At 40.9% G+C, this 13,461-nt stretch overlaps 1 non-coding gene across 1 annotated transcript; it reads right to left on the bottom strand.

Annotated features, from left to right (window-relative positions):
* Positions 1–10,458: 10,458 nt before the first annotated feature.
* Positions 10,459–10,565, bottom strand: LOC140854412 (small nucleolar RNA R71). The gene has a single exon (XR_012137627.1). It is a non-coding gene; the product is annotated as a small nucleolar RNA R71 (small nucleolar RNA).
* Positions 10,566–13,461: the final 2,896 nt, after the last annotated feature.

Here is a 13,461-nt window from a genome sequence, read left to right as displayed (position 1 = left end):
CCTCTTTTTCTCTTCTTAGATCTGATCTCTATCAGATCTGGACATGGATATGAGAAAGGAAGAAGAGGCATGGGGAGGAGAGAGAAAGATGTAAGAAAGAAGCCTCTCGCATCTAATGCATGCCACCTCCCTTCACGCATCCTCTTTAATTTTTTGTCGCACCACATCTCAAATCCCATGCACAACTCTTTCTTAATGCCCAAGAGATCTCATCTTTTTAATCCAAGGCATTCAAAAATAAATCAAAGGATATGTGCGTTGAATAAGGAAAGAAAGAAGGAGAGATGTCTCACACCAACAATTAGCGCATGCCCTCTTTCTCTAATCCTTTTGTCACACAAAATAATGCTTCCATGCCCTAATCTGAGAGATTTCTATCTATTTTAAATTAAATTCAAATTAAAAAAAAATTGGATGAAAAAGACTTCTAGATAAGGCGGGTCTCGTTTCACACACGTGAAGAAAGAAGGATGAGAGAAATATTACCCACTTCTCTTTTTTGTATGATTTTTAGAGAGAGAGTCTTAGAGAACTTGGACTCTCTGAGTCATGGTTCATCTGATTAAAATAGAGCCTCAATTAGATTCAAATCGAGTCCGAAATTAACTGAATTCAAAAAGGCTCTCAAGCCTGATCTAATCAGGCCTGAAATCCAAATCTGATTTATAATTGAACCCAATTAATATTAAATAAATTAAATTAAATTAAAAAATCTAATTTAAATTATTTAAAATATAATTTATAATTTGATCAGTCTCAAAAAAATTTATAATATTTATAATTAAGTCCCTACGCTAACAAGTAGCAGCAGCCAAAACTGTAATGCTTACAAATTAATAGTTTTAAAATTCAAACTATCAATCCAATTTAATAATTCAATATAATCTAAGCCATTGATCAGGTCAAGCTCTTTTTGTATGTGATTCCCTCAGATTCTATTCTGTCTGGTAGTGAGACATACCGTGATCTCCATCACAATATCATCAAACTCTTTTCGATGGGTTGAATAATTCTAACTCACCTCAACAAAGATCGTCGATCCGAAAATGATCTTAGTGAGTTCTCACGATCCACCAATGACATCTAGCAATATGTAGTGGCAACCCAGCAGAATAAAAAAATGAATCCCTAAGTATAGTTATCATGTGATACAATCCTTCTATCGAGAGTCCTGACTTGATGAAGGTCAAGGAGAACTTGTCAAACCCTATCATCAGTCATATGCTAGATTGACTCGACTCGAGTTTATTTGTAAATCTCATGAAAACTCTTTTCCAGTATTCACACTTACTTTGGTCAGAGATTTTTTGAACTCAGTCTTACGAATCGTATAGGACTTCTCCTTTTCTACCAAGAATGATAGATTCCATCTTGGTGTATCCTACTCCAAACAGCGAACCTGAACCTACATGGCCAACATACACAGCAAGGACCTATATGGCTAGGGACTAAGAGAACGTGCAGTCAAACTATGTAACTTCACTGTGAATAGCCAACACACCGCAGGTCAAAGGATCAGTCACACCACTACAGCATCGAAAAAATCACTGATGAGTGAGTAGACATCCAAGTGGTTTCTCGTGTTGATCATGCTCAGTGCAAGTTGTTCTATAACAACTACCTGCACTCTCACCCCAGTGTCTCTACACCACAGACTCGAGACTCATCTATCCTAAAGGGAGGTGATCCATGCACTGATCTCAAATGGATTGATCACTGTCCTCTGTGACGATCCTTCGATCGAGAGTATTTAGAAATTAACCACTAATGATGTGTGTCTCAAATTCTCATACCTTGAGAATATACAAAATCATCTTTATTAATTTCTAGAATAAATCATAGATACAAACATGATTGGTCATTAAGACTATCCAACAAGTACAAAACATATCCTAGAAAAAAGTATGTGTCAACGAAGATTGGCTTCTAAGGTACACATCCAATAAACTCTCACTTGCACTAAAGCCAATTTGCCATATACCTGAGCCCCATCTTTTGAAGATAGGCTTCAGTGTTTAGCTGGCTAAATGACTTGAGCCTACCACTATCATGTGGAGTCTACTCTCTTCATCTCCATGTATTTCTACTTGAGATAATCACGTATATCTGTTCTATGTGCATAGACTTCTGGTGAGACCTTGGCTCTTTAGCGAGGGCTATGGATCATTATTTTTGCAGTACCATGTCATAGCATCCAATGGTATAACATCTAAGTTTGCAACTACCATAAGAACTAGAATGCATCTTGCATATCTATAGCATATTCAGCTTCCACTGGTCGATTATTTGGAATCCTTCCAATAAATCAAACTAACATAACTCAAGAAAATATGTTGATGTAGATATTCTACCATCAGCATCAGTGTATCCTTCCACTCTTAGCTCTAACCCTTCTTCAAAGATGAGGAATAATTCTTTAGTGCTTCTCAAGTACTGAGGGATATTTTCACAGCAGTCCAATACTCCCAGCCTGGATTTGACTAATATCTGCTCGTGACTTTCACTGCAAGATATACCAAGTCAAGTACATAGCATGGTATATACCTATGCCCAAGAGGATAACAAATCCCTCTTGAAGGTTTCAATGCTGAACCCTTTCAGCACCTCTTCTATGTACTTATCTTTGAAAATAAAATATCCTTTTAGGATCTATCTCTATAGACCTTTTATTTTTAGAATGGTTGACCTATAAAAGCATATGAAAGAGAGCAAATAAAGAACTCATGATGATTTAAATAAAAAGCATAATTTTTATTACATATAAAAAATACAAGAAAGTTTAGAACAATAAACCCACTTTATGTCGTTATAAAATTTTTTCTCCACTCTCGAGACTGCTAGCCTAGCTGCTCATGGAGTAGTCCCTTTCTCTTCCTCTATGCAAGGCTCTAAAAGAATTTCTGGGCTCGCTCCTCAAATGGGAGTACAAGAGCCTTTTTATAGGTGTTAGGAGGGATGAGTTTTACATGGTTTTCAGATGTGGGACTAAAGAAGATACTAAGGACTAAAAGATGGATGGATGAGATGGAAAGATCACAAATAGATAAAGAAAATACAAATTCTTCCTTTTAAAGTATTTCCAAGTATCATATTTTTTCCTTTAATGAGCATCTGTTCGCCACTATGTCCGCCAGCACCACTCCCCACGTGTTATGATCCAGGTGGTGTGCCCAAGGCCCAGGGGACCAAGGCTAAGGCTAAGGTCCATCATTCATGAGGGCTTCATGGAGGCTCTAGGGCTAGTTGGGCCCTAGGTTGAAAGGTTGTGGGCCTTTCGGGTTCTTGAGGTCTAGGTTATGTGGGTCTCAAGGGACCAACTCTTTATGGGCTAGGTCTGAGCCCAAGAGAGGTGAGATTAGGTTGAGTCATGGGTGTACATGGGCTTGGGTTAACCTAATCTCCCATAGAGTTGGTCAAGAGAGTTTTGGGTTTGGGTCACTTGACCCGGTGTTTATATATACATGTACTTGTATAGGTTTGATAAAGCCAAGAAAATAGATGACTCTTTCTCCCAAGTCTCTCTCTCTCTCTCTTCTCTCTCTCTCTCCAGCAATCTTCCATGCACCAAGAGCAAGAAACCCTAGGGTTTCTTGCCGCCAGTCCATAAAAGGAAAGAAAGGAAGGGAGGTGCCAGCCCCTTCCCCCCTTTGCAGCCGCCAGCCATTTCTTCTCTCCCCTTTTTTGCAGGCACCCAAACACCAGGTCCAAGACCTAAAATCTCTTGAGAAGAGGTTTGTACAAGTTTCTCTCAAATCTGGAGTTGATCTGAGGTCGCTTGAGCACGGGTGAGATCTCCATCAACAGATCTACAAAAAGGCTGCAGCAAGACAGATCTGCGAGGTCTGTCTTCATCTATCTTCTTTCCCATCTAGAATACCCTGATTTGAGATCTACGAATTGAAGGACCTTGGTCTAGGTTTGGTCTGGTCTGGTTGGGTACCAGATCTTGGATTTTTTAGAGGTGGTTTCAAAGGCATTCTTCATCTGGAACGAAAGGCTGACGAAGAAGACAGCAACCAGGCTGATTTCGTCAAGGGCCTTGGATTGTGTCTAGAAGTCTCCAGATCTATTCGTTGCTGGTTCTGCTACACCAAAGATCCATGGGAGGAGCCGGGATCATGCTCCAACAGTTGGTATCAGAGCCACGATGGTGAGGAAGCGGTTCCAAGTGTGAGAAGTTGAAGATCTCAAGTGCTAAAAATTTTTAGCAAGGTACCATCAAGGTATATTCTACACTTCTTGAATTTATATTGCTTGTTTGGCTTGGATCCAGTCATGGGCAGCAATATGAAGATCGATTTTGAGAAGTTTGATGGCAAGGAAAATTTTTCCATGTAAAAAATCTGGGTGGAGGATCTTCTGGTGCAAGCAGATTTGGATCAGGCTTTGGATGAGAAGCCTGAGGGAATGACAGATAGACAGTGGGCATCGTTGGAGAAGAAAGCATGCTCGGTGATCAGAGGATGTTTGGCGGATGCGGTGTTATATTCGGTGCTGGAAGAAAAGACCCCGAAGGGCCTTTGGTCGAAGTTGCACACCATGTACATGGGAAAGAATATGTGCAACAAGCTGATGCTGAAGAAGATGTTGTACAGTCTTCGGATGTAGGAGGGATCTGATGTGATTGGCCACATTCAGAGGTTCGACCAGTTGTGCACGGAGTTGGTGAATATCGGGGTGAAGCTGGATGAGGAGGACAAGTCACTATTACTTCTATGTTCGCTGCCTGGATCATATGATTCTTTGGTGACTACACTGCTCTATGGCAAGGAGACTCTGGAGTATGAGGACATGGTCTCGGTGCTGAGGTCGAATGAGCAGAGGAAAAAGTTGACTAAAGATCGGGCTCCCCAGGAGGGTTTGGCAATAGGGGAGAGGACAGGTAGAGGCAGAGGCAGAAGCAAGTCCACGGGGTGGTCCAAGTCCAGGAAGGGAAAGAAAGAGGTGAAATGCTTCAAGTGCAATGAGTTCGGGCACTTCAAGCGAGAATGTCCACTATGAAAGAGCAAGAAGGGAGAAAGAAGTGGCTCAGAATCAGTGCGTGCAGTTGCTGGGCAGCAGGTGGAGGATGATCTACTTGTGGTATCAGATGGTCACAAGCATTACACAGAGGAGTGGACACTAGACTCTGCATGCTCACATCACTACACACCACACAGGTCTTAGTTTGCGACATACACCAAGACAGATGAGGGATCAGTGACTCTAGGCGACAATCATCCTTGCAAGATGGCTGGGATAGGGACAGTCAGGGTGAGGATATTTGATGAGATTGTGAGGATATTGACAAATGTAAAGCACATCCTAAAACTGGAAAAGAATCTGGTGTCACTAGGCTACTTGGAGCGCAGTGGATACAGCTTCAGCAGTAGGGCTAGAAGCGGAGTACTGAACATCTCCAATGGAGCTATGGTGGTGATGAGAGGTAGGTGGTTGGACAATAACCTCTATCGCATGGAGGGATCTGTGGTGACTGAAGAGTCTGATGCAGCAGCTGCAGCATAGGACCAGCAGGGGGCTTACAGGATGTGGCACTACCGCCTAGGCCACATGGGTGACAGAGGGCTGAGGGAGTTGAGCAAGAGAGGACTCATCTCTGATCTAGAGGATGGTGCTACAGGGGAGATCTGTGAGCCTTGCCAGATGGGAAAGCAGAGAAGAGTTCAGTTCACCATCAGTACAGCCCGGAGTGTAGCCCCTCTAGAGTTAGTACACACGGATGTGTGGGGACCAGCCCCAGTTTTAGCTAGGAATGAGGCCAGATACTTCATGACCCTGATTGATGATTTCTCAAGGAAGCTCTGGATTTACTTCATGAGAGAGAAGTCAGAGGTCTTCACCAAGTTCAAGATCTGGAGAGCTGAGGTGGAGAAGGAGCAAGGGAGGAGCGTGAAGTGTCTGAGGTCAGACAATGGCAGGGAGTACACCAGCAGAGAGTTTCAGGACTACTTTGAGGAGTGTGGGATCAGGAGATACTTCTCAGTTAAGGGGACTCCACAGCAAAATGGGGTGGCTGAGAGGATGAATAGAATACTTTTGGAAAATGCACGATGCATGAGGCTATAGGCAAGACTTTCAAAGGAGTTCTGGGTTGACACAGTTGACGCAGCGGGTTACTTGGTCAATTTGTCACCTCACACCAGGTTGGATGGCAGGCTTCTAGAGGAGGTGTGGTCTAGGAGGATAGTTGGGCTGGGCTATCTACGAGTATTTGGGTGCACGGCCTATGTGCACATTGGAGCTGGTGAGCGGAGCAAGCTAGATGCCAGATCATGCAAGACGGTGTTTCTAGGCTATCTGCGAGGAGTCAAGGGATACAGACTGTGGGATCCCTTGAAAAAGAACATCATCATTAATTGGGATGTGACTTTTGATGAGGGGTCAGTCCTACAGAGGTGAGCAGGCATGGAGGAGCAGTAGGAGCAGGAAGAGGTCCAGCAGGGCGCTGCTGGACAGCTTACCTCTTTGATTTTGCCTCTTGCAAGTACTACGGGAGGATATGACATTCAGGTGGAGAACCTACCTAAGGTGTCTCCACAGGTAGAGAGGACTCGGATGGATGATCGAGGTGGAGAGGTCTAGCAGGAGCGAGCTGGATCGAGGACTGATATCGGTATTGCCCTACACAAGCCCAAGAGGACCATCAGGCAACCGGACCGATATGACTTCGAGGAGATGCTGTCATATGCCCTGGTGATAGTGAATGGAGACCCATATACGTATCAAGAGGCTATTGAGAGCCAGGACAGAGAGCGGTGGATCCAGGCGATGTCCGAGGAGATACAGTCTCTCCACAAGAACCAGACGTGGCGATTGGTGCAGTTGCCACAGGGGAAGAGGCCCATTGGCTACAAATGGGTCTACAATCGCAAGGACAGAGTGGAGCTGGTTGAGGCCTTGGGACACCAAGATGGAGATTGTTATGATCCAGGTGGTGTGCCCAAGGCCTAGGGGACCAAGGCTAAGGCCAAGGTCCATCATTCATGAGGGCTTCATGGAGGCTCTAGGGCTAGTTGGGCCCTAGGTTGAAAGGCTGTGAGCTTTTCAGATTCTTGAGGTCTAGATTATGTGGGCCTCAAGGGACCAACTCTTTATGGGCCAGGTCTGGGCTCAGGAGAGGTGAGATTAGGTCGAGTCATGGGTGTACATGGGCTTGGGTTAACCTAATCTCCCATAGAGTTGGTCAAGGGACTTTTGGGTTTGGGTCACTTGACCCGATGTTTATATATACATGTACTTGTATAGGTTTGATAAAGCCAAGAAAATAGACGACTGATTTTTACCACAAATTGACATAAAAAGTATCAATTAATATCTAAATTATCTAATTTTATTAGGAAATTGATATTTGTTATTATATTTTACAGAAGAAGAGGTCATCAATAGAAAGAACAAGGAAAGAGGATTCCAACAGTGTAAATTTTACGCAAAACGGAGTTAAATTGACCCAGGAATTGAAGAATGAAGAAAGAAGACTCAATTGGGTCAAACCCGAGTCAAATCAGGTCAAAATTGATCAAAAATCAACTGATTTGGTGATCTGGTTAGTCGCCTGGTCCACAGCAATAGGCGCCTGGACCATGGACCTATCGGCGTACCATAAACCAGCCAATCAGTGAGTCTCGGCTCACCGCAACGCATCGCGAGCCCAATCCACGCGCGCGGTCCAGGGCTCATGAGGAAAGAGAAGAAGGTCCGAAGGGCAACCTGGTAACTTCACATCACTCGTTGGTCCGATCTTCTCTGATCAAGATCCAACGCTCCATATTTTTGCGCCATCGGACGGCCACCATCGCAGCCGGTCAAGATCCAACCGTAATTAAGGCAATTGCAAGAATCAATAAACACTAGGACAACACGGGATCCTTCTGCAGCGCGATCCAACGGACGAAATCTTCCAGCGCCTTGATCGGATGGTCCGCGATGCATTCGACCTGATCCCATCTCTGCAGCACGATCCAACGGCAGCGCTTCACCCAGATCGTGATCCGATGGCCCAGAATCGCTTCCGACTTGATTTATTAGATGAATTGGGTCCTTTAGATGAAGATCGGACGGCTGAAACAATTTCTAGGATTTCTTGATGGATTTAAGTGCTTTTTGAGCGAGATTTGAGCCCCTAAACCCCCCTAACAGCCCTCTAAAACCTCTTAGTCCCACATCTAAAATTTTGAAAACCTTATAACCCCCAAATGCCTATAAAAAGCCCCCAAAGGCCCTTATTTTGATAGGATTCTTGCCTTTCGATCAAGCTTGTAACCCTAGATAGTGGGGTTTTTAGCTTTTTCTCAAGCCTCGAGCTTTGAGGTTTTTGTAATAAATTTTTTTTATATAAAATCTTATTTTTATACAATTTTATCTCTTTACATTATGTAATTTATTTTTCTTGCAATTAGGATAGTTTAATTTATGCAATTTAATTTTATACAATTAGGTTAGTTTAAATTATGCAGTTTAAATTTATGCAATTAGGGTAGTTTATTTTTCTACATTTAAATTTTGCAAGTAGATTTAGATCATGTCTAGCTAAGCATCCCTTCTAGGGTTTGCGATGAAGCTAGATCATGAGTAGGAGTTTTACGTAGGGTTCTTTCTTTTTCTTAGGGTTTCTTTTTCTTTCTCTTTTGCCAAGAATTTTTGATGAACTACAGTTGGGTCAGAGTCCCTTCATAGTTCATGCTTGATTTAGTGCATAGGAGGAGAAAACCCTAAGGGATCCTAGTTACTACTCCCCTGTAAAGAATCTTGATGGGTTATCATTGGGCCTTAGTCCCTTCATAATCTATGCTTGGGAAAGACAAGAGGAGTAGTCATTAGGATCAATAAGAAAAATTCTAGGTAGAATTTCCTAATCTAGATCTAGTGGATTCAAAAACCCTAGATCCTTACTCTTATTGTCTTTAGCAAACAACTTTCGATTTTCGATTTTCGTTAAAGCTCGCTTGAGCATAGATTTGAAAATTATTTTTAATCCAAGTCTCTGTGGGATCGACCCGTACTCGCTGGTCGTGCTACTCTGCACACTGTGCGCTTGCGGTTTTATTTACAAATTTTAAGATTTGCACATCAAATTTTTGGCGCCGTTGCCAGGGATTTGGCATTTTAAATTATTTTCAAATATTTGTTCTTCGTGCTTTATAACTCTCTTTCTTTTTCCTTTAGGTTTCTAGATTTAGTTGGTGATTGCTGAAAAACTCAGGTATGCTTCTAATTTCTCTTTTATTATTTTTAGTTAATTACTTTTTCTTTTAGACCTAATCATTTGAATTTACTTAATCACAAAAAATATATATATATATAAAACAAAACAAAGATATTTCATAATCGTGAAGTAAAATATCAAAATAAAAAAAAAAATTTAAATTAAAATCTTTTACATTCTTGGTCATCTTGTTTATTTGCATTTGCATTTTCATAATTAATCTAAGGGCATCAACCCATTAACAAGATAAGGTGGGGATTTCATTACCCTTCTTTAGCCCAAAAACCATCTCCATCATATTGCATTACCTAGACCTTTAATCTTAAAATCAATTAGACGTCAACCTTAAGAAATTCGAGCTCAATAGGACAAGGAACCCTAAGAGTTCTACCAAGTTTGAGTTGTTTGATTAGTTGGTGTCTAGGCAAGTCTCTGAGGGTGGTTTGTTAAATTGGTTCAGTTGCTGGCCTGGCCAACTCGTTTGGTGTCTAGAAAGGCAACGATGAGCAAAACCTCCCACCTCTTATACTTACCTGACTAACTAGTTGATCAATCTCCACTTGAAAGGCTTGAAGGGTCATCTTGGAACAGTTAGGAGCTGTCAGATTTAGGTTAACCCTAGGATAGATTGAGTTTAATTTATTGTTTCACTTGTTTGAAAAATAAAAAAAAAAATTATTAAAATTTAAATTAATTTGGTTACTTTTCTTTAGATTTAGGACTCCTTAGGATCTTTTCTTTAGAACTTTTTTTCTTTTCTTTCTTTTTCTTATACATAAAAATTTTATAAAAAAAAAAATTGTATAAACATCGAGAACCATACACCTCGTGTGTGGAGAAGAGTGTCGGGTCATCTAGTTAGAATTGAGTCAATTCCTGTTGTTCCAATGGCTGAACCAATCCAACCCATGACCCTTAAGGATTTGTGTTATCTAGTTGGCTCCATCCAACCATCTTGTATCAGGTTGCCACAACCCACAGCTAACAATTTTGAAATCAAACCTCAAATCATAAATATGCTTCCAAAATTCACAGGATTAGAGGATGCTTATATATTTATTAGAGAATTTGAGGAAGTATGTGCAACCATGAAACTGCAATTAACAGAGGATGAGGTCAAACTTAGATTAATCAACTTTGCCCTTAAAGATAATGCTAAGAAGTGGCTTTATAGTCTGCCAAACCATTCTATCACTACCTGGGAGGGCTTTGTGAGAACATTTTTGAAAAAGTATTTCCCCCATCATAAAACAGCTAGGATTAGGAATGAAATAAATCAATTTTACCAACTAGCTGGTGAATCATTTTGGAAGTACTTTGATCGTTTCAAGAATCTTTTGACCCAATGCCCACACCATGGAATAGAAACTTGGAGACTATGCCAGATCATCTATGAGGGGTTAGATTCAAACTCAAGAACCATGCTAGAGTCCATGTGCCAAGGCCAATTTATGGACAAAGAAACTACTGAAGCTTGGCAATTCTTAGAAGACCTAGCCGAGAAAAATTTACAGTGGAAAACAACTAGGAAACCTGATAAAGCTACACCTTCAAGAGGAGGAATGCATCAAATTCAACCAACCCTAGCATCAGAGGCCAAGATTGCAACCTTAACACGTAGATTGGAAGCCTTAGAATTACAGAGACCAGCCAATGTAAATCAAATATCTGCACCCATGTGTAAAGGGTGCAATGCACCAGACCATGTCTTAGAAGAATGTTCCTACTCGAATGAGTGTGCACAGGTGAATGCCACCTATCAAGGACCATTGAACAATCCTTATGCACCCACATATAACCCAGGTTGGAGGAATCACCCGAATTTCTCATGGTCCCAGAATCCTAATGTAGGCAATCCAAATTTCAATCAACAAAATCTAAGGTCCAACCCAGTGATGAACAACCCGCCAGGCTTCCATGATAATGACAAGAAAATTACCTCTTAGAGAAAAGCCTAGAAGCCATGATGAAGACACATACCAGCTTTATGCAAACCACGGGTCAATTTATAAATAATAACACCCAAGCTATAGCCCGTCTGAAAATGCAAGTAAGTCAGCTGGCTTCGACCATTAGTGAACGAGAACATGGTAGGTTACCTAGCCAACCTGAGCCAAATCCTAGGAACCAAAATGGTCCACGACCCCAACAAGGAAACCAAGTTAATGGTGTAAATGCCATTCATACCTTAAGATCGGAAAAATAAATAGACAATAAGGTAGTTGCACTTGATGATATAGAGGACTCATCTGCCGAGTCACCTTCTAAAACTACTACCTTTCAACCTCAAGCATCAGAAACTGAAAATTCACCTAGTCCAGTACTTAAAAGTCCTAGAGCTCCTTTTCCAAACAGACTGAAATCCAATAAATCTGAACATTTTGACAAAATTTTAGAGGTATTTAAACAAGTCCAAGTTAATATTCCTCTTTTAGATATAATCCATCAGGTTCCAACTTATGCCAAATTTTTAAAAGATCTTTGCACTAGGAAAAGGACCACTAATTTACCAAAGAAAGCATTTTTGGCTGCAAGTGTCAGTTCATACCTATCTAGCCATGTGCCAATTAAATATAAGGACTCTGGAGCTCCAATAATTTCTTGTGTTATTGGAGAAACCAATATAAAAAAGTTCTTGCTAGATCTAGGAGCTAGTGTGAATATCCTTCCATATTCGGTGTATGAGCAACTAGGATTAGAAAAACTTCAACCTACTGGGATCACATTACAGTTAGCCGATAGATCTCTCAGGATCCCTAAGGGAATGGTCGAGGATGTTCTGATAAAGGTTGAAAATTTTATTTTCCCTGTAGATTTTATTATTTTAGAGACTGAGCCAGTTGCGAATCCTAAAGGACATATACCTGTCATTTTAGGAAGACCATTCTTAGCTACGGCCAATGCTGAAATCAATTGTCGAAATGGTCTAATGAAGTTATCCTTTGGGAATATGACCATTGAGCTTAATGTTTTTAACTTAGAACATGAATCCTCTTCTCATGCTGATGTCAATGTTGTCCAAGATGGTATTTATGAATCCATTGACATTAGTGATGATGAAGTCGACCTAGAGTCTAACCCCTGTTTAATCCATGAGTCTGAGGATGTCAATGAAATACTTAAAGAAAATCAGATTAATCAGGAATCGACACTTCCTACTGAACCAATCATTGAGATGGTGAAATCATCACCTAAACCATCGATAGAGGAAGCACCCATTTTAGAACTGAAACCCCTCCCAGAATATCTCAAGTATGCATATCTAGGACCCAAAGAAACTTTGCCTGTAATTATTGCATCAGACCTAGATCCCAAGCAAGAGGAGGAGTTAGTGTCAGTTATAAAAGCAAATCAAGAAGCAATAGGTTGGACCATAGTAGATATCAAAGGAATAAGCCCTTCTATAGTTCAACATAGAATATACTTAGAGGAAGAGGCTAAACCAACAAGAGAAGCCCAAAGAAGGCTTAATCCAGCTATGAAGGATGTAGTTAAAAAGGAGATTCTGAAACTCCTAAATAGTGAAATAATTTATCCTATTTCTGATAGCTCTTGGGTAAGCCCAGTTCAAGTAGTACCCAAGAAATCTGGGGTAACAGTGGTCCAAAATGATGCAAACGAACTTATCCCAACTAGGACCCAAACGGGATGGAGGGTCTGTATAGACTATAGAAAGTTGAATGCTGCGATAAGGAAAGATCACTTTCCTTTGCCATTTATTGATCAAATGTTGGAAAGACTAGCCGGACAAGAGTTTTACTATTTTCTTGATGGATACTCCAGTTACAACCAGATCCCCATAGCCGCTGAAGATCAAGAAAAGACTACATTCACCTATCCATTTGGTACTTTTGCCTATAGACGAATGCCCTTTGGACTATGTAATGCACCGGCAACCTTCCAAAGATGCATGATCAGCATGTTTTCAGATATGATAGAATGATTTTTAGAAATTTTTATGGATGACTTTTCTATTTTTGGCCTAACCTTCTCTGAGTGTCTGAATCACCTGCAATTAGTTCTAGAACGATGTAAGGAGAAGCACTTAGTTCTCAACTGGGAAAAATGTCAGTTTATGATCAAACAGGGAATAGTTCTTGGCCATGTCATTTCTAAAAAGGGGATTGAAGTAGACAAGGCCAAAATAGATCTAATTGCAAGTCTTCCACCACCTAAATCTGTGAAAGAAATACGTTCATTTTTAGGTCATGCTGGATTCTATAGAAGGTTTATTGCCAACTTTAGCAAAGTAGCACGTC

This window comes from Elaeis guineensis, chromosome 16, assembly GCF_000442705.2.
Source record: "Elaeis guineensis isolate ETL-2024a chromosome 16, EG11, whole genome shotgun sequence".
In the NCBI taxonomy this organism is placed as follows: Eukaryota; Viridiplantae; Streptophyta; class Magnoliopsida; order Arecales; family Arecaceae; genus Elaeis; species Elaeis guineensis.
The sequence above is the reverse complement of the archived record's forward strand: the minus strand, read 5'-3'. Positions and strand labels throughout refer to the sequence as shown.